At 39.9% G+C, this 21,299-nt stretch overlaps 1 non-coding gene across 1 annotated transcript; it reads right to left on the reverse strand.

Moving 5' to 3' along the window:
- Window positions 1–14,023: 14,023 nt before the first annotated feature.
- LOC118490837 lies at window positions 14,024–14,129 on the reverse strand. Its single transcript, XR_004890062.1, has one exon. It is a non-coding gene; the product is annotated as a small nucleolar RNA R71 (small nucleolar RNA).
- Window positions 14,130–21,299: the final 7,170 nt, after the last annotated feature.

Consider the following 21,299-nt stretch of genomic DNA (forward strand, 5'->3'; position numbering starts at 1 on the left):
AAGGCTTGTGGTAGAGGTCCTTCAAGTTCCGTGAACACCGAGCTTCGTTAAACACCTTGTAACACCTTGGTGTACACTTGGAATTGGATGAGTGAAATCGAAAATGGTTGTGGTGTAAGGGGGTGTTCTTGGCCGAGCTTATGGAGGAGGGAGAGAAGAGATGTTGAGGCAGGTGGTGTGATCTTGTGAAGATATGATATGATCTCATGAATCTAAGGCACCATACTTATAATGATCTTCCTCCATATTTTGGCAAGGTACACAAGCAAAGATCAAATAAAATATAGTGATCAAATCTTGGGAGGTAAGGTGGTGACTTTGGTGGGTCCCTTGGTGACCGTAAGTGGGCATGGGGGGGGGGGTTAAGTGAAACTTTTGATGGTAAGTAGGTAAGTAATAGTTCAAATCCAAGTATAAGGTTACATGGTTTACTTAGTAGATATCTAGTGGGTGTTATGGTGTACGGGGATCATAACTAGCCAAGAAACAATGTTTCTTGCAAAATTTTGGTGTCCCGGGTAATGTCCGGTTGTTCGGTTAGATACCGGTTCGTTAAAGTGCTAAGTTGTTCCGTATAGTGTCTTTTATGTAACTATTTGTAACACTTTTAATTCTCAACACTTAGGAAAGCATACAAGACTATTTTGTCAATTTTCTGCATAAGACTAGTATGTTAAAAAGCTGAAAAATGCAGAAATCCTAAAGCAGTCACGTCATCAGTTGTAAAAAAGCACATTCATTAAGCACAATTTAATATTAATTAATCGTACGGATACATGTGATTATGAGGGTTGTCACAATTTGACAACCAAACACAACAAAAATGGAATTGAGATTCCAATTCCAATTCCAATTGGAATGTTTAAATTCCAAATCCAATTCCTTCAAATTTTAATTCCTATACAAATTCCAATTCCAATTACAATTACAAATCATTCCACAAACCAAACGCCCCCTAAGGAACCTCTAAGACTTTATTCATGACATTTTTTTATCGGCGGCCCACCCGATGAACCTCTTCCCCCAATTAAACAACTTCTTCAAATCAGATTCTCACATGCCCTTTTTACTTCTCTTTCCACCACGCCGTGAATGGCTCTCCGGGCAGAGCCCCACATCCCCACCTACGCTGCAGTGTTATAGTGTGCAGGGGCGGTGTTTGCTGATGCGGCTTGGGTGGGCGCCACGATAACACATACGCACCCTTTGGGTTTACTACATCATAATTTTATCATTGATTTTAGATGGAAACTACAATCATCTTGATTATGGTTGAGGGGATGGGTCACCAAGCAAGTAGGGCCTTTAGGGTAAGTTTTCATGCCAGCACATCGCCGCCACCTGCTAGGGTAAGGCGAGCCGGTTGGTGAAGCTAGCACAGATCACCGCTTGAGATGTTTTTTTCTAGGTGGGTGTTGACTTTTGAGATGTGTTGGTGGCTTATGATTGGTTGGGGCATTTGACTCTATTAAGTACCCACACCATAACACCGCCGCCACTACTTACTAGTTAATGGGTACGTAGTGTGCTTTTTGAGTTGACGAGTGGCGGTTGATCAAGGCTAGGGTACTTCCCTTAGAGTGCCCATTCCTCTCCAAAAAATATCTTCTTTATGTATTCTAAATTAATAATATATGTGATTAATCTAGAAAAGCTTGAAACTACATAAAAAAATAAAAAATAAAAAATAAATAAATTCTCCTAAAGCTATGCGACGAACCCAATCAATATCTAACTTCATTATTCAAAAACATAATTCAAATACTGAAATAATAATAATAATAATAATAACAATAATAATAATAATAATAATAATCTATATCTATACTATATAATAAAAGAAACCAACTTTTGGACACGTGTCACTCATTGAAGCCATCTATTTTTTAGCCTATTAAAATTAAATAATTATTTATGAGATATACGTAAAGATATACTATTTAATATATATAATTATGAGATATACATAGAGATAAAGAATAGATTAAAAACTTATTTAGAAAATATACTATTAATATTAAATTATTATTTTTATAATATATTTCCTTAGATATAGGAATAAGTTACATTATAGTTTTATGAGTAAACTGCCATTTTGGTTCCTGTGGTTTGGGCAGTTTTGTCATTTTAGTCCAAATCTCAAACTTTTTAAATCTGTGTATCTGTGGTTTGCATTTTTTTGCCATTTTAGTCCAAATCTCAAAAACTCTCATTTTTTACTGTTCCAACATCCCTTTTTGTCCTTTTCCTAGGGGTAAAATAGTCATTTTATTTTTATTATAACACATTATTAATTAAAATAATTAAATTATATTGGACCCATTGACCATAACATCCTGCAGATTGACATTTTCTTCAATCACCTCCAAATCCAAATCCAAATCCAAATCTCCACAAGCCACCAAAATCCAACACTAAACCAATCCTAACTACACAACACTCTATAATTCCATCAATGGAATTCAATGAACAATACTGGGAGCTCATCAACGACGACGGCTTCGTCTACCGGCGTCTGAAGCATATCCACCCTGAATTCGCCGCCGACCCACCGCTGGATCCCGCAGCAGAAGCCAAAATAGAGAACGAAAGAAAAACTTGTTATTGAAGCTGAAAACAAAGTACCAACAAGAGATTGACCATTGGGAACTTTTGTCGAACACCTTGCAGGCATTAAAAGACCGCACACAAAATCAACCACCAGTTGTTTCACCTGTTTTAGATCAAAGGGTATCCGTTTTGCATGAGAACTCGTCTGATTTGGCTTACCGGAAACTCGCCGGTACCCTCGTCCTTCAGGTATTGGTTATTGTTGAGTTCAAAATTACAACTATTTTTTCACTAATTATCCTAGGGCTTGAATCGGTTTAAAAATACCTCCAATAAGGATGCGGAAGAGAGTGGAAATGGATCTCGATTTGTCGGAGGAGTTGGAGGAAGAAAAAGGATCGTCGTCGGAGATGACGCAATCGACGCGCACGACGACGTTTTGGAAACGTTTTGGACATGAGGAACGAGAGAGTAGAATCTTCTAGAGATGGACGAGCAGCGGCCTAAGGCTATGACGCCGGTGAGGTTGTTGAAGATGAGGAGGAGAAGAGAGTCCGAGAGTGACTCGAATCGGTCGAGTAGTTGTGGTTCGGGTGAGAGGATGGATGGTGGTTCAGGGTGGATTCCGGTGGTGAGATCTGGGAGGAGAGATGACATGGTGGTTGTGAAGAGATGAGGGTGGGAATTGGGATATGATGGTTTGCATTTGGTAAGAGAGAGAGAGAGATCGGAGGTAGAAGAGAGGTGGGGGTGTGGTGGGACCCAAAAAAAATATTGTTTTAATAAAAGTTCTAAATAAAATAAAAAACAAATGACCATTTTGCCCCTAAGGAAAAGGACAAAATAGCATGATTTAATTTGAGAAATATGACCAGATTTATTTTTGGACCAAAATGGTAATAAAAGTGAAACCACGGGGACCCAGATGCAAAAGGTTTCAAATTTGGACTAAAGAGGCAAAAGTGACTAAACCTTAAGGACCAAAATGGCAGTTTACTCTAGTTTTATTATATTTTATTTTAATATTTACGTTTATACTTTTACATCCAAAATTAGGTAACATATTTAAATTATCTATGACTCTTTATAATCAGTAATATGTTTTAAATATATTTAACTCTTTATAATCAGTAAATGTTTTAAATATATTTATTTTAAATAAAATATTAAAATATTTTTTAAATATGTTTTATAAAAATAAGAATATGACTTAAGATGTAATTTTAAGGAGAGAAAAATTATTATTATTTAATAGGAGAGAAAATGCAGGAAATCAAAATCTGAAATTAATCAGAACTCAACTCGTGTATTACACGAGGTTTTTTTAAAGATATAAGTTTTTATTATTTACTATATAAAATTACATTTATTCAACCCGTGTAACATACGGGGTTTTTTAAGATACAACTTTTTTTTTCATTTACTATACAAAATTACATTTATCCAACCCGTGTAATACATGAGGTATTTAAAAATATATTTTTTTTTTATTATTTGATATATAAATTCAACCCGTGTAATACACGGGGTTTTTTAAAGATATAACTTTTTTTTATAAATTACTGTACAAATTTACATTTATACAACCTGTGTAATATATGAGTTTTTAAAAAAAGTTTATTTTGTTAGAAAACACATCTTGATGATTAAATGTGTTAACGGATTACATTATTCGTGTAAGACATGTGTTAACGGATTACATTATTCAAATCGTACACGAGTTTTTAAAAGATGCAACTATTTTATTAGTTAATATATAAAATTATATTTATTAAGCCCGTGTAATACACGGGTTTCTAATCTAGTAATAATAATATAGAAAATAACATAAGTAGTCAAGGACCAAACCCTCTTTCAAAAATGGCCACATTCGACGTCTTTGAAGAGACTTTTCACGAAAACATTTCCATTGGTGACGTCATTTTCAGAATGTTGAAGAAAGTGTGGCGTCATCTAATAGAAACAAGGCATATGGTGAATGTTTCTTGAAACGTCTGTTGGACGCCACAGCGCCGCAAAGTGCGTGGAGGTGGCCAACTTGGCCGCTTCCGCTATCTCAAAAATGGCTCTGACGTTTGGCTCGAAGAAGTCGTATAGCTCAGACGTTACAAAAATGGATGAAACGACTAAAGAGGTAGGTTGGGACGTCTCTGATAACGTCCTTGTGACGTTACCCAGACATCGTCCTTGTGACGTTACCCAGACATCAATGAAGCCTCACCTGACACATTTGAGACGTCTCACAAACGTACCCGAGATGTCTTTGACGGTACCCACCTGACAAACACCGAGACGTCTCACAGACGTTACCCAGACGTCTATGATGCCACAACTGAATCGGACGTTTCGTAAACTAACAAAGTCGTCTCAAGCTGACCTAGATACTGCACGCTACTGTTTAAGACGTCTCCAAACATCGGCACACCATACTACTGAGAATGACACTATCGTACGAATTGGACGTTTCGTACGATGTGTATGGCTTCTCCAGCCGTATGGAATTCCGTACAAGCAAGATTCACTTTTTTAATACCACAATATTTTGATTGGTTTTCCTCTAGCATACCCAGTATTCTCTATCAAACTCATGTTGTATATTCACGTTTTTCTATAGCTCTTTTTTCTTGAATCTAGAAAACTCATGTTTTCTACTAATGTATCTCATCAAATATGACTATTAGAACAGTGGTTTACAATGAGGGAAAGTGGGAAGTCGTTAAAGGAAGCATCAATTATGTATTTGAAGTCGATTCTATTAGATCTGGTTTAGAAACTCCAACAAATATTTCATATCATAGTTTCTTAACATATATTTCTAAGATGTGTAAGTAATGATGTAAACGAACCGAACAAAACCAACAAGGTATCGTTCGTCTTCGTTCATTAAAGAATGAAATGTTCATGAACTGTTTACGAACACTTACTAAATGAGATTTCTTGTTCATGTTCGTTCATTAAGGAAATAAACGTGTTCATTAACTGTTCATGAATACTTACCAAACACAAATGAACACAAACAACATTTATGAACACAAACGAATACACACAAACATATATTTATTTTAGAATAAAATCTGCATTTCTCATCACAAATATTACGAAGAATTCACCAAATAATAAAAATGCACTTAGCATAATTATTCGAACACAATTGACATAGTTATTTGTTAGAAACATGATTAACTATGGTTTCAAATTGAAATTGTCAAGCTTTAACACAAATTGAAATTGAAATTGAAATTGTCAAATCTGAGGATGTTGAGGGAGATATATAGTATAACTATGGTTTCAAATTATTAAAAACTAAAAACAATAAAACAAAAATACAACATATAAAAACCTTTAAATGAACATAAACAAGTGAACTTAAATGAACACATTACCGAACGTTCACGAACATAAACGAATGAACGCATCCTCTATTCCTGTTCATTTATTTAATTAACGAATGAAATTTCTTGTTCATGTTCGTTCATTTATTAAACGAACGAACACAAACGAACTTCCCGCCGAACGATTCATCAACTATTCGCTGAACGTTTGGTTCGTTTAGTTCGTTTACAACCCTATGTGTGAGCTTCAAAACATTAGTCGATTATCCTATAAGATGTCAACCTTTACTGATCCAGTCGATATAATTAATGATCATGACCTATGTAAGGCCATATAATTGAGTAGGTTTATGCTTATCTTTATCAAACACAATTATAGTATTGGACTTAGTTGTCTAGTAGGCTTGGGATAAGCCATGTGGGCTAATTAAATGTCTTGGGCTTGTAGTGTGCATGTGGGCTTAGCCCAGTTTGTATTTAGATCACCCTATGTAACTATAAATAGGACCAGCCTAGGTCATTAGGAGGTTGTTGTTTACATTACTGTTGTTCTTGACATTTTCGAGTCCTTGTTAGTTGTACCAGACGAGTTTCATACTCGTGTGCAATCTAATCAATTCGATTGTTCTTGTCCTTGTCACTTTCATTAGTTTTCCGCACTTTTGATTGTATTAGTGATATCCGATTGGAGTTTTGGGACTTACAAGTGGTATCAGAGCCTAAGAAGTCGTCCGAAGGCTCGGTTTTGTTGGATATTCCATCGAAGAACAAGACCGAAGAAGAAGTTGCCAGATTCACCTGTTGAGGATTAAACAAGATTTATAACATTTTTAAAATTCTATGTTTGATATGTTTTTGGGGAAAAAGGACCTGCTTGCAGGTATTTCAGTGATTATTGGTGGAAATGATCATAAATTGATTTCAATTTCCTTCAAAATCGGGATTTTGGTATACTAGATTGATTTGAGTTACCAAAATTAAGTTACTAGGAAGTGTGCGAGTTAAAAGGCTAGTGTGCGGCTTAAATTAAATAGTGTGCGAATTGGCTTGTGTACGGTATAGTAGTGTGCGACCTGGAGTATTGACGGGTGTACAGGACTAGTATGCGACTGGTTAATTGGTTTGTGTACAGGATTCAAGTGTGCGGCCCAATTCATTTAGTGTGCGACCAACTTCTCAGTATGCGACCTGAACCAGTGTGCGACTTAGACTAGTGTGCGGCCAGTTCAGTTTATTAGTGTGCGACACAACTCATGCCCAATTACAAGTGTACGGCCGAAAATTAATTGAGTGTGCAGTCTAACTGTTAGTGTGCGATCTCAAATTGTGTGTACGGCCCAAACTTCAAGTGTGCGGCCCAAATACTAAGTTGTGTGCAAAGGTGGAATTTTAACCAGCTGACGTGTACGGTTTTAAATGTATTTAAGCGCATAATTTGATCTGCAAACAATCTTGGGAAACCGATTGCACGTTAGACTCATGTGATTTTTAGCAAAGAAAATTGGACATTACATACCATTGGACTTTAGGCACAAAAATCCCGAAAAAGTGTTTGGACATTATATACCATTAGGCTCAAAATTCCGAGACGAGTCTAACGGTACAATTTGGTAAAAACAGTTTTTGTACGTTTTAACGCTCCGGTTCGGTAAGACGGACATTTCCCAGGGATCAAATTTTTGCTACTTAGAAATGTCTTCTTAGGGTGATGTGCTTGAGCAGAAACTTGAAAGTTTCAAATACTTTTCTGGCGAATCTGTAGAAGCTTTAATTGGCCGGTTTACTAAACTGCTCTCAGAAATGAAGATGGTAGAGATTGTGGTGTCTGGTCATGTGAGCAACACAAAGCTTCTGGATGCTATAAAAAAGATTCCAGATTAGGCATAGTGTAGTTGGTTTAACAATGTTAATCAGATAGTGTTGACAACCAATTGCTACTATTACAGAGTGAAGCCTGATGAGCTAATTTCACTTATCAAATCATATGATAAGGCCAACAACTAGAAGGCTCAAGGCAACACATCTACTGCACCTTGCTCATCCACTCATGCTACTCCTGCTGCTCCATTGCCTGCTATAGTTTGCTCGTCCACTCCCATTGATTCATTGCCAAATTCAGAATCAAATTGTCGTGCAGGTTTTCAGATTCATGACTTCACTCCTACTCCTACTGAGGTATGTGTAGATGATATTTGTTGTACTAGTACCTGTAGAGAAAAAGTGAGTGGCTATAAAGAACAGGTCAACTCATTATTTATGCAACTGAAATTATCCAAATCTGATTTATATCAGATCAAAAAGATAATCAATGGATACAATGATACGATGGAGGCGCAAAAGCTTGATATCCGCCAGTTGCATAATGACTTGATTCAAGAAAGGTGTAGGCATCTCCACTTTAAAGAGCTTTCTGAAAAACTAACTGATGTACTTGATTCTCTACAATCAACTTTTGAAAATACAGAGTTTAATTTTAAGAAATTTGACGTTAAGTGAAAAAGTTGAGAAGATGATAAATAAGCAGTTACAGTTCAGTAAGAAAGAAGTTAGGAATAAGGGTATGGGATTTGTATGCATTCCTCCACCATACAAACACAATTATACCTATATTCCTATAATTGAAGAGGAGATCGCCAACATGCCTGACATGGCTTATGGTGGGGTTAAGGGTCTGAAAGTTGAGCCGGTCAAGACCTCAAAAGTTAAAATCTCAAAACCTAAAAAGAATGAAACAAAGATAACCGAACTATCTGTACCTGTCTTTGTTAAATCAGAGGATGTCTCTAAGCAAATAGAGACATTGAGTTTTGAGAAAAAATGAAGAATCGGCTAATGAACCAACTGAGCCAGCTGCACCATCTGACTCCAAATGTGAATCACCTGAAGCAACTGATTCTGAGAAATTGGAATAAGTTGATTCTCATGAATCTAATTGTGAGTCTTCTAGAGTAGCTATCTCAACAGCAGATGATTCAGCAGACCTACTACAAAAGGCATGTAACTCAAGTGGTTCAGCTGAATCAAGCAGTGAAACAGTGACTGAGCCCACAACGTCTGAAATTGAAACAACAAGGCCAGTCCCTGATTTAATTGTGTGAATGTTACAGATGCTTCTACTTCATGTGCAGATGGGGTAAAAGTAGAGGACTGGGTTGAGGGGGATGATATTGTTTGCTAAAAGGCTGACGATTTTGTTCAAAAGCATCAAATTTGTTTGTTGATGCTCCTCCATATGTGAGTAAGCCTGTTTCTGAGCTAGCCTTGAGAGGCTCTTCAAATAAATATGTGCCTCCAAAGCCAACAGTTAGAAATAAAAACGCTAAATCCAGTAAATGTACTAACTGTTGTAAACAGGGACATATAAAGCAGGGCAGAAAGGTTAAACAGTCTGCAAACAAATCATCGAACAAAATTTTATAACTCAAACTCATCATCAGTTGGATCGAATGGATCGGGATATGCTCCTTACGTAAATAAGCAAACATGCTACAATTGCGGCATACCCGGTCACATTGCAAGGAATTGCACACATCGTTCTTATGTGCTTTATTATACACAGCATCAGAGGGTTACACCTAGGGATAGATCTTATTCTAAGCCAATGAAGGTGGAAAAGCCTAAGGCAATGATGAATAAGCATCCCAAGGTTAAACCATCTGATGGGGATTGGAATGTTGGGAAAGCTAAAAGAAAGCAAGCTTTGAAACCTAAACATATTTTGAAAAAATAAAAAGGTTGAAAAGCAAACTGTTTTGCCCAAGGCACCTAAGAAATTAGAAAAGCCTAAACAAGTTTGGAAAGCAAAACCTAAAGTAGCTACATCACCAATACCTGAAACAAAAAGGGACATGTGCTTGTGGGAAGTGTCTTATGTTGATGCTTCAGGAATACCCAGGACCACGATGGCCTGAGTACCAATGTCTTACTGATCTCCTTATTTTTCATGGACAACCTAGGAGGAGATGGTGACAATCCTTGGATGTTGATAGCAGTTGTTCTAGAAACATAACAGGTAACATTTCATTGTTGCAAAAGATATATTTCTTTATAGTTGATATGTTTCCTTTGAAGGAGATAAAGGAGGTAAGACACGATCAAAGAAAAGGTACACAATTTAAATTTCATGTTATGATTTTGATATTGATTAATCTTAAATCTGATGACATAATGGTTAAATAAAAGCAACAAAAATATTTTCATTTTCTTTCGTTTTCTTTTTGTACATACGTTTTCGTTATTAGGTAACTTTACGCATAAGATTTATGCACAAATTTAGGGGGATATCCAGAGATATCTATAAATATATTTAAAATAATTAAAAAAACTAAGAAAATGAGAAAATATAAAAAAATTTGAAAATAGAAAAATTTAAAATAATTTGGTGCATATTTGGGAAATGAAATAAATTTTCACTATGTGGATTAAGGCTGACTCATGTAAGACTAATATTGAAATGGTCTGACTCTAGAGCGATATGTTGGTAGGTTTTATCCTGATGGTTGGACACTTTGACTGGTTCTGTGCAGAACATACATTTACATTATGACATCAGGAAAGAACATCACTTGGAATTAGGACATTTCTATTTGAATGCTTGTGTGACATCCCGATACATACAATTTTGTTCTAGTTCTGAAGTTTTTCTGACCAACTCGTGTATCTCCTCTGTTTTGTGTGAGCAAAGACCTGAAGGTGCTAGCCAACGTCAGCTTCTGCTGCATCTAGATACATGCTGACCTAGCTGTACGTTGTCGCGCTATAGATCAATTACACCCGAAACAGGCCCTCTTGTGCCCAAAAGAAACCCGAAAAACCTATATCAAATTGAAAAAATTCATTTGATCTATATATTATATTCATCTCTCTGCAAATGATCTATTCTGTTCTTCTCTCAACCAAGTACCAGTAGGTTTCAGAATTCTAGAACAGACTTGTGAAAGTATGTGGTAAGTAAACTGCTTGTATGATAGAGTGTACTGATTAAAATTCCAGGATTTGATTGTAATCTGTTTGGGTGTTCATATTTAACTTACCAAAACATGATAAATCAATTACAGACCGTCATATGGAAAAAGGCCTAAGGAAATAAGTTTAAGTGGACAAACATATTGTCAGTAGCTCGGATCATCCAAAGTAAATTATTGTTGATAAGTATAGTTTGGCCCAAAACACTGTGATTTGATCCCATTGCAATTGTAATCATATATTAGTTTCTTTGTTTATTTGTATTGTTTAAATTTTTAGATTTTAAAGTAAAAATTCAAAAATAGTGTTTTATTTTTTTAAAATAAAAAAAAATCCAAAAATAGAGTGTTTATTTGTTTCACTAAAAATTTTGACCGTTTATGAAAATTTGATTGATCATCATAAGTTGAAAGAAATTTGAATTGTGAAATCCGAGTACAAATACTTAGATATACCAAGTATTCATGTGGTATTTCCCTCTGTTGTTTAGAAATGTTGCTTATGAATTTTGGAGCATGTGCATAACTTGATTTAAATAAAGAAACAAGGGTTGTTGAAGATTGAGATGTGGTTGCTTGCTGACAAAGCATGAAGCATCACAACAACAAGATGTGTCTGAGTCAGAAGAACCGGATACGAGTGACGGGTGGTCCGTTCGACAACCCTTAATCATGTTAAAAGACGAAATAATCCTTCACTTAATCGTGTAATTATCTTGAATTAGATAACTACTGTTGCTTATGTTTCAGGTGCGGTTCGGGAGTTAAAAGATGGATTAAATGCAGCTTTGGAGGGTTTAGAGACGAACGGGTTGAGCGTGGAACAAGAGACGAAACAAAAGAAGATATATCAGCCCACCACCGTAAATTACGGTCCTACCGTAATTTACGGTGGACCTGGATTGCATTTGGAGGCCACCGTAAATCAGTAGTGCAGCGCCGTAACACTTTATTGTCCACCGTAATTTACGGTGGAGCCGTAAATTACGATGGTGTCTGACGGGAAAAGTGTAACTGCCACATTTAAGTTAGTTTTATGGTGCCTTTTCATCATTCCTCATCATTGAACGGTTAGAGAACATCTTGGGGGCGAATTTTGGCTGTCTTGCTTGGTTTTGAACAATTGCTATCATTCGGTTTGTAATTTCGATTCGCATGAACATTGGATTTGCTATTATGATGATTCACCAAGCGATGTCCGGCTAAACTCTTCGGTGATCATCTTAGGTGAATGTTTCTATTAAAATTTTGTGTGTTATTTCTGAATTTCTAGAATGATAACTTGCGTTGCTTGAATATCATCGTGTATGTTTAATTGCTTGTAATTTGTTAATCGATATTGCAATTTCTAGTCTCAATCGTACGTTCTTGGTGCCGTTGGCAATCGAGATATCACGGGAAGGGTTAGGGTTGGTTATTGATTAATTGGTCATCGGGAAACAACCTCGCGTTTATATAATCCGAGTACTTTGTCCCCTTTTATCACTTCAATTATCTATACACGAGTTATGTCTATGTAACTCTTTCTGGTTGGAATTACACACACAATTGTTTAAAGAAACTGAATCCTAAGATGGTCATTGTTCTCTCCTAATTTGTTTACAACCAACATTTGATTTGCAACTAGTTTTTAATTTAGTTTTCCAAAACAACAACCTAAATCACTGAGTTTTAATTTCTGTATTTTAGGTAATTGTAGTTTAATTACAAAGCTATACAATCGACATACTTTCCACATACTCCCTGAGTTCGATACCCTCTTACCACTATCTATAGTTGTTTTTGGGATTAAATTTGCGTGTACCACGACAAGCACGTCAAATTTTGGCGCCGTTGCCGGGGAGTAGTGCGCAACGTGTGTCAGTTTATTAGTTTTGTTTTGTTATTTTCGGGTTTACGCTGGTTGTGTTTTAGTGTGCAGGTACTTCAGGTGTATGCATACTAGGGGCTCTCACAGGTCATCACCGCTATCGTTTGATCCGGAAATTGAAAGAACGCTAAGACAAAACAGAGTTTTAGTACGAGAAAACAAGATCATTGGTTCACCCACTTCACCCATCACACCGAGAAACATCATGGGTGATTCTCAAATTCCACCTACAACGGGTCAAACGACCTCATCCTTTATACCTACTTCCACTCAACCATCACCAAACACCACCTTACCCAATACCACCGCTGAATTCACACCATCCAATGTCACCCAACCAATCACTACCCAAGTTGAACCCACCATCACCTACAACCCATCCACCACAATCCCACCATTATCCCACTTCTTTCCCCCAACTACGGGTCAATCATCATCCACCTTCACAATTGCACCAAATTCAACTATTGTGCATACTACTTCATCCTTTAGACCACAACAATCGGGTTTTCAGTATTCGACCATCCTATTTGGGCAAACTTCGGGAATCCAAGGAGATGGTTATGATGAAGGGTTTGAAGAATTTGAGGGTTACGATGAGGATGGATATTTTTATGGAGGTTATGGTGATCAAGGGGAGTTTGGGTATGTTCAAAGTCAATCTCAAGGGATGGCAAGTGTTGGTGGAATGCCACAACAACAACTTATACCACAACACATTCGGCCGAGACCACAAGGGCCACCAATGCAACATCCTATTCCATTGCAACAAGTCCGGCCACAACATGTACAACAACAATTCCAAAGACCACCTCAACGCCCACCGATGCGACAACAACAGTTTCAACAACCGATCGCACCACAAGGGCAAGTACCAAGGCCAAATGGTCCTATTATTCCAAGAGGTAGGTATGGTGTACCAAGGAGACAGCTTAGAGAAAATGTGAGGGGCATCGAAGCACATTTTCGGCCGGTAATCACTCAAAACCCTTCACCGGTAGTCATTCCTCATAATGATCAAGGGCGAACATTTGAAGTAAGGACCAACTCTTTGCAAAGTTTACCAAAGTACAAGGGGTTGGCAACGGAGGAGCCTTACTTTCATTTAGAGGCTTATGACTCGATTTGCAACACTCTTGGGAGTCAAGGGTTTTCGGCCGACGATATCAAATTGGTATTATTCCAATTTTCTTTGGAAGATAAGGCGAAGAAATGGTTCTACACGTTACCTTCGGCATCCATATATACATGGGGGGAGATGCAACAAACTTTCTTGGATGAGTTTTACACCGCCCAAAAGACCAACGATGCAAGAAAGGGGTTGAGAAGCTTCCAACAACAACATGGTGAGATGTTTCATGAGGCATTTGAGCGTTTCAATATGATGATTAAAAATTGCCCTCACCATGGAATTGAATTGTGGGAGTTGATGAATGCCTTTCACGAGGGGTTGAGTGCCGAAGATGCACGTGATTTGATGTCTATTACCGGTGGGACTTTTGGAACAAATTATGAGAACGATGATTGGGAGTTCTTGGAAAGCATGGCAACTACATCAAAGAGGAAAGCTCAAGCTTCAAGAAGAGCCCGACCGGCCATTGCCCGACCTCAAGTGCACGCCATAGATGATGGTAATGTTCAAACCACTAACCAAATTTATGATGTTTGTGCTTTGTGTAATGAAATAGGTCATGCGGCTGAAAATTGCCAAGGGATGTTGGAAGGGCAATACGAAGAAGTCCATGCGGTTCAAGGTCAAGGTCAAGGAGGAGGTGGTAGGAATTACAACAACATAAACTCTAATACCTACCACCCCGGGTTGAGGAATCACCCGAATTTTCGGTATGGGAACCCTTCAAATCAAGCCAACCCGAATTTCCAAGGAAACCAAGGATTTCAAAGGCAATATCAAACGGGTCAAAGTTCTTCGGGTGGAAATGAGATGATGGAGATGTTGAAGGCGATGCAAATGGAGATGCAACGAATGAACCAACGTGATGAGGTTCGGATGCAAAAGGACGAGGTTCGTGACAAAAGCATCCAATCGTTGACCACTCAAATGGGTCAACTTGCGAGTGACGTGGCGATTTTAAAGAAAGCAAAAGGCCAGCTACCGAGTGATATGGTGCCAAATCCCAAGAACATAAAAAGCATTAACATCAATGTGGTAAGCACCGTTCCTAGTACCGAATTTAATGAAAAATATCTAACTTCTTCGTCTCAAGTGAATGCAGGTTTGAAAAAAGATGCCGAAGTCGAGAATGATAAAGGGTATGGAGTGCCAATCGTGCCTATCCGTGTGGGAAAATTAAAAATCCCTCACGCATTGTTGGACTACGGGGCAAGCGTGAGTGTGCTACCAAGCGATCTATACGATATGTACGACTTTGGTCCACTCGAAGGTATAGACACCATGGTGAGCTTAGCGGATGGAAGTTGGTGTGACAACCCGAAACCTAGAACCTTCGTTGTGTCTTGATGCGATATACTTGTACGTTATGTGATTAGTTGAATGATTAAACTTAATGATAACGTGAACTTTTATGTGCTTTGTTTTGTGTGCATTGTATGTATATATGTATGTGTGTTATTGTGAACCGAGAACCCGACACGAAACAACAAGGACCCGACTCGAGACCATGTGGTCTCGAGTGAACCATAACCATTAGGCCGGTTTGGGCCTTTGGCCGGTTGGGCCATTGGGCCGAAAACCCTTAGCCGAAACCCATAGGGTGCACACACTTGGAACTTTGACTATAAATACACCATCCTTAGTTAACTTTGCCATTTTGTTGAAACATTACACCCACACACTCTCCTACTTCTCTCTCTCACCTAAACTCTAGAACACAAACACACTCCATCATTCTTGGATCTTTGGACTTGGATCGGCTCACACACACACCCGGTTGGAAGCTTTTCACACACCCTCGAAACCCATAACCGGTTAGTGTTCTTAATGCTTTGTTGAATGTTAGTGTGTTCATGTTATGTTTGTAAGATGAGATTATGTGACAATATGTTAAGATGAGTTATACATAATGTTTTGAAAAGAAATCGGTTCATGAATGTTTCTTGTTATTAGTTGAACTATACATAAATATTTGATGATGAAAATGGGTTCATTGTATGTTAAAAAGGGTGAATGATGATATTGGTTGCACTTGGATTAGATCCGAAAAGTTTGGGTGTTTATACTAAGAAAATCGGCTAATGAATATGTTTGTCAAGTAGGATGCATGCTAGTAAAATTGTATCTTGATAGTTGTTCATGATTTTGGGTGAATAAGTGGTTAATATGTTATGAACTTGTTGAATATGTGTTTGAATATGTGAAGAACACTTTGAATGATAGTTAAGAATGTGAAAACCCTTGTGATTTTGATCCATCTTTGACTAGTAACCTGATTAGGAAAACTGTTAGTGGAATGCTATTGGTAGTTTCCTGATTTGGGCCTGATTATAATGTACCATTAATCTGACCATATCTGCATCAACACGTGAACTTGACAACGACAGCTTACCGACTCGCAATCACCCGTTGCGACTCGCAACCACAGCGTTACAACTCGAGACTACGCGGTTGCGACTCGCAACCATAACAGGACAAGCCGAAACCACAGGTTACGAGTCCCGTTGCGACTCGAGACCTTAGCATGATGAACCGAGACTACGGTTGCGACACCGGTTGCGACTCGCAACCATCCATGATCAACACACAGCATGACTCGAGACCATGCTTGCGAGTCCGGTTGCGACTCACTTTTGGGCCTAAGTTAGTGGGCCGAATTTATGTGCTACTGTTGATGTGTTACTTGGGCCTGTTATCACAAGCCCAACTGTTTGGGCCTTACACTTAGACTGTGGATTGTGTTTGAATGTTAACTGTGAACTGTTACTGATTATACGTGATTGCCAAACGTACTGAACATTTGTGCACTACTTGGTTCGACTCTGATTATACGTGATAACCGTGATAGGACGTTATTGAATACTTGCGACTTGATTGACTTTCTGTGATTAACTGCCGAGCAAACCGAGGTGAGTTCACACCCTTTACAAAGCATGGGATTCCCTGGGTTGGGAACGGGGTTAAGGAACGTGGGTTCCTCGTCTACCTCGGGTAGGACGTCAGTGGTTCAGGAATGTGATTCCTCGTCCGGATGGACGGATAAACGTACTAGACTAAAACTCTATCACGAAGTCCCTCCTTTTTGTATCGACTAATCGCCGGGCCAATGGCGAGCGGGTCATTAGTTAGATAGCGCTATTTAGGTCTGACAAGCCTCACACCGTGCCGCAGAGGACGGGCGTGAACTAATGGATCTGGGGCACGTCAATGATGATAGACATTGATGTTTTCAGGGCACATAAACATGACTACAGTCAGCAATCGATACGGTAACGAGTCTAGTATACACATGGGGTAGCCCCCACGGCTGGAGAGCCAGATGATGTACATGGGGTAGCCCCCACGGCCGGAGTGCCGGAGTAACTGGGAATGAACTGGTCACGTTTTTAAAACTATGGGGTAACCCCCACGGCAGGATGCCAGATAAAGTAAACTGTTTTCGAAACAACTAAAACGAACGCCCACCCGTGAACTCACTCAACTAGTTGTTGACTCGTTACTACATGCTTTGCAGGACCATAGGTACTGAGCTGGAGCTTGCATGGAGGAGGATCGTTGTGGGACAGGGATTGTTACATGTTATGTTAAAACTTGAAAACTTTTGGAACTTATGTTATAACTTTGAACTTATGCTTCCGCTTGCAACTTAACTTGTTTGTTTTGAAACACCAATTGTGATGGTTAAACTTTTATAACTACTTATATGCTTGTTCAGTATGATTGGTGGCTGGATCCTGGTCAGTCACGCCCTCGGAGCGGGCGTTATCCGCAGGTGGATTTTGGGGGTGTGACAGATTGGTATCAGAGCCATTGGTTATAGTGAACTTGGTTTTAATAAAGGAGAAACGTTTTTGTTAAAACCAGACTATAACCGGAACAGTGCTCAACGGTCCACAACGACACTTCGCTCCTCATGCAAGGCTCGACGTTCTAGGTAATATGATGTATGTATATTGCCTACTTGTTAGTTGCGTAGTACACTGCTCATGGTATGCTTGATTAGTATAGCTACTGTTGTTTGAACACGTGCGTGCTTACTCTGTCCTACTATCGTGCTTTCGCGAACCTCTCTCACACGTGTTACTCTTGTTATGAAGAACCATGTCTGGACGCGTTAACATGACACAAGCCCAGTTGACGGCTTTGATCAACGAGCGAGTTGCCGCAGCGCTCGCAGCTGCACACGCAGGAGGTATATCCTGCAGTCCGAAATTGTTCTAGGATCATTTGGATCCTACTCTCGTGAACCAACCTTTGTGTTAATCTCTGTCTTTTCTTTCACCTACCTTAGGTCAGTATGCTCAGGCACCGGTGTGCACTTTTAAGACCTTTATGGACTGTCGACCCACGACTTTTAGCGGCACTGAAGGAGCAGTAGGTCTCCTACACTGGTTTGAGAAACTGGAGTCTGTGTTCGAAATGTGTGAATGCCCTGAAGCGCGCAGGGTGAAGTATGCTACTGGTACTCTCGAGGGTTTGGCCCTCACGTGGTGGAATGCTCAGGTGCAGATGTTAGGGTTGGTTGCTGCCAACGCCACCCCATGGGAAACTTTCAAGGAAATGATCAGGGAGGAATACTGCAGTCGTGACGACATTCACAAACTGGAAGATGAGTTCTACAATCTTAAGATGTCGGGGTCAGAAATTGAGGCATACACTAAGAGATCGCATGAGCTTGCTTTGTTGTGTCCTACTATGGTGGATCCTCCCTACAAGCGAATTGAACTCTATCTCAAGGGCTTGGTGCCAGAGATCCAAAGTCATGTGACTTCAGCGAGGTTGACTACTATCCAGCAGGTTGTACAGTTGGCTCACCGTCTCACTGACCAAGCGGTGGAGCAGAACAAGTTACCGAAGCGTATAGGTGCTGCAACTACTTCTGGTACTTCTAGTGGGGATAAACGGAAATGGGATGGAACTTCAAGCAGGGGTTCAACTTCAGTGCAAACTCAGTCTCAGCAGAGAAAGACGGACGATCACAAGAGCCCCAGTCAGCAGTCGTCTGGTGGTCAAAGTCATGGTGGATACAAGGGGAATCACCCCAAGTGCAATCGCTGCAGCCTACACCACAGTGGGCCATGCACCAGGGGCAACTGTCATCGATGCAACAAGCCTGGTCATGTTGCAAAGGATTGCAGAAGCGCATACCCCGTCAACCAGAATCGTCAGCAACCTCAGCAGAACCAGCGACAGCAGCAGGGTAACAACAAAGGGTGCTTTCAGTGTGGAGCTGAAGGCCACTTCAAGAAGGATTGTCCCCAACTGAACCAGAACAACAACAATCAGGGGAATGGTAACAATGGGAACAACAACAACAATGGTGCTAGGGGACGTGTGTTCGTGATTGGTCAAGGTGAAGCAAGGAATGATCCCAACGTGGTGACGGGTAAGTTCCTTCTCGACGACTTTTATGTTACAGTCTTATTTGATTCGGGTGCCGATACTAGCTATGTGTCACTAGAAGTTAGTAAGATGCTTAAGCGTATTCCTACACCCCTGAGCGACAAGCACACCGTAGAGCTAGCTAATGGTAAGAGTTTGGAAGCCTCGCACGTAGTCAAGGGTTGCCAGCTTATTCTCGCTAATCAGACCTTCGCTATCGATCTTATTCCTATTGTCTTGGGTAGTTTCGACGTTGTCATTGGGATGGATTGGTTATCCCAACACCGAGCAGAGATTCTTTGCAACGAGAAGATCGTTCGTATTCCTGGTTTAGGTAGTGAACCTCTCATGATTCGTGGCGACAAGAGAAGTGCTGTTGAGAACATCATCTCTCTTCTTAAGGCTCAGAAATGCTTACGAAAGGGCCACACTGCGATTTTGGCTTTAGTTACTGATACCACAGAAAAGGAGAAGAAGTTAGAAGATTTTCCCGTTGTACGCGACTATCCTGAGGTATTCCCTGAGGAATTACCTGGTCTTCCGCCCCATCGCCAAGTCGAGTTTCAGATTGATTTAGCTCCTGGAGCCGCGCCTGTAGCCCGTGCACCTTATCGTTTAGCGCCATCAGAGTTGGAAGAACTCTCCACGCAACTACAAGAACTCTTGGATAAGGGTTTTATTCATCCTAGCTCATCGCCTTGGGGAGCTCCAGTACTTTTTGTGAAAAAGAAGGATGGTACCTTCAGAATGTGTATCGACTATCGCGAACTCAACAAGGTGACTGTGAAGAATCGTTATCCTCTACCGCGTATTGACGACTTGTTCGACCAGTTGCAGGGGTCGAGCTACTATTCGAAGATCGATTTGAGATCGGGATATCACCAGCTGAGAGTTCGGGAAGAGGATGTCTCTAAGACGGCTTTTAGGACTCGATATGGGCACTATGAGTTTCTGGTCATGCCGTTTGGGCTGACGAACGCACCGGCAGTTTTTATGGATTTGATGAATCGAGTGTGCAAACCGTACCTGGACAAGTTTGTTATAGTCTTCATCGACGACATCCTGATCTATTCTAAGAGTAAAGAAGAGCACGAACAGCATCTACGACTTATTTTGGAACTCCTTCGGAAGGAACAGCTTTACGCAAAATTCTCGAAATGCGACTTCTGGCTTCGTGAAGTCCATTTCCTAGGGCATGTGGTGAACAAGGATGGGATTCACGTTGATCCATCCAAAGTGGAATCTATTAAGAACTGGCCTGCGCCTCGCACACCAAAGGAAATTCGCCAATTTTTGGGATTGGCAGGATATTACAGGAGATTCATTAAGGATTTTTCTAAGATCGCGCAGCCTCTCACCTTACTAACGCAGAAAGGCGTTGTTTATCATTGGGGAAATGCACAAGAGTTAGCTTTTCAGCATCTAAAGGATAGACTTTGCAGTGCACCTATCCTTTCACTGCCAGAAGGCACAGACGATTTTGTGGTTTACTGTGATGCATCAATTCAAGGTCTTGGTTGTGTATTGATGCAACGAGATAAAGTCATAGCTTACGCCTCACGACAACTTAAAGTTCACGAGAAGAACTACATGACACATGATTTAGAGCTGGGAGCGGTTGTTTTCGCACTTAAGTTATGGCGGCATTACCTTTACGGAACCAAGTGCGCCATCTACACCGACCACAGAAGTTTAGAACACATATTCAAACAGAAGGAACTGAATATGCGGCAGCGACGATGGGTCGAGCTGCTGAATGATTACGAGTGCTCTATCAGGTATCACCCGGGCAAGGCCAATGTAGTGGCGGACGCCCTGAGTCGAAAGGACACTACGCCTAAGCGTGTAAGAGCTTTACAACTCACGATCCATTCTAGTCTACCTTCGCAAATACGAGCTGCTCAGATAGAAGCACTGAAACCAGAAAACGTTAGAGCAGAAGCTCTACGCGGGTCAAGGCAACGCTTAGAACAGAAGGAAGACGGTGCTTATTATGTAACAGGACGCATTTGGGTCCCGCACTATGGCGATTTACGGGAACTTGTGATGGATGAAGCGCACAAATCTCG

This window comes from Helianthus annuus, chromosome 3 (genome assembly GCF_002127325.2).
Source record: "Helianthus annuus cultivar XRQ/B chromosome 3, HanXRQr2.0-SUNRISE, whole genome shotgun sequence".
In the NCBI taxonomy this organism is placed as follows: domain Eukaryota; kingdom Viridiplantae; phylum Streptophyta; class Magnoliopsida; order Asterales; family Asteraceae; genus Helianthus; species Helianthus annuus.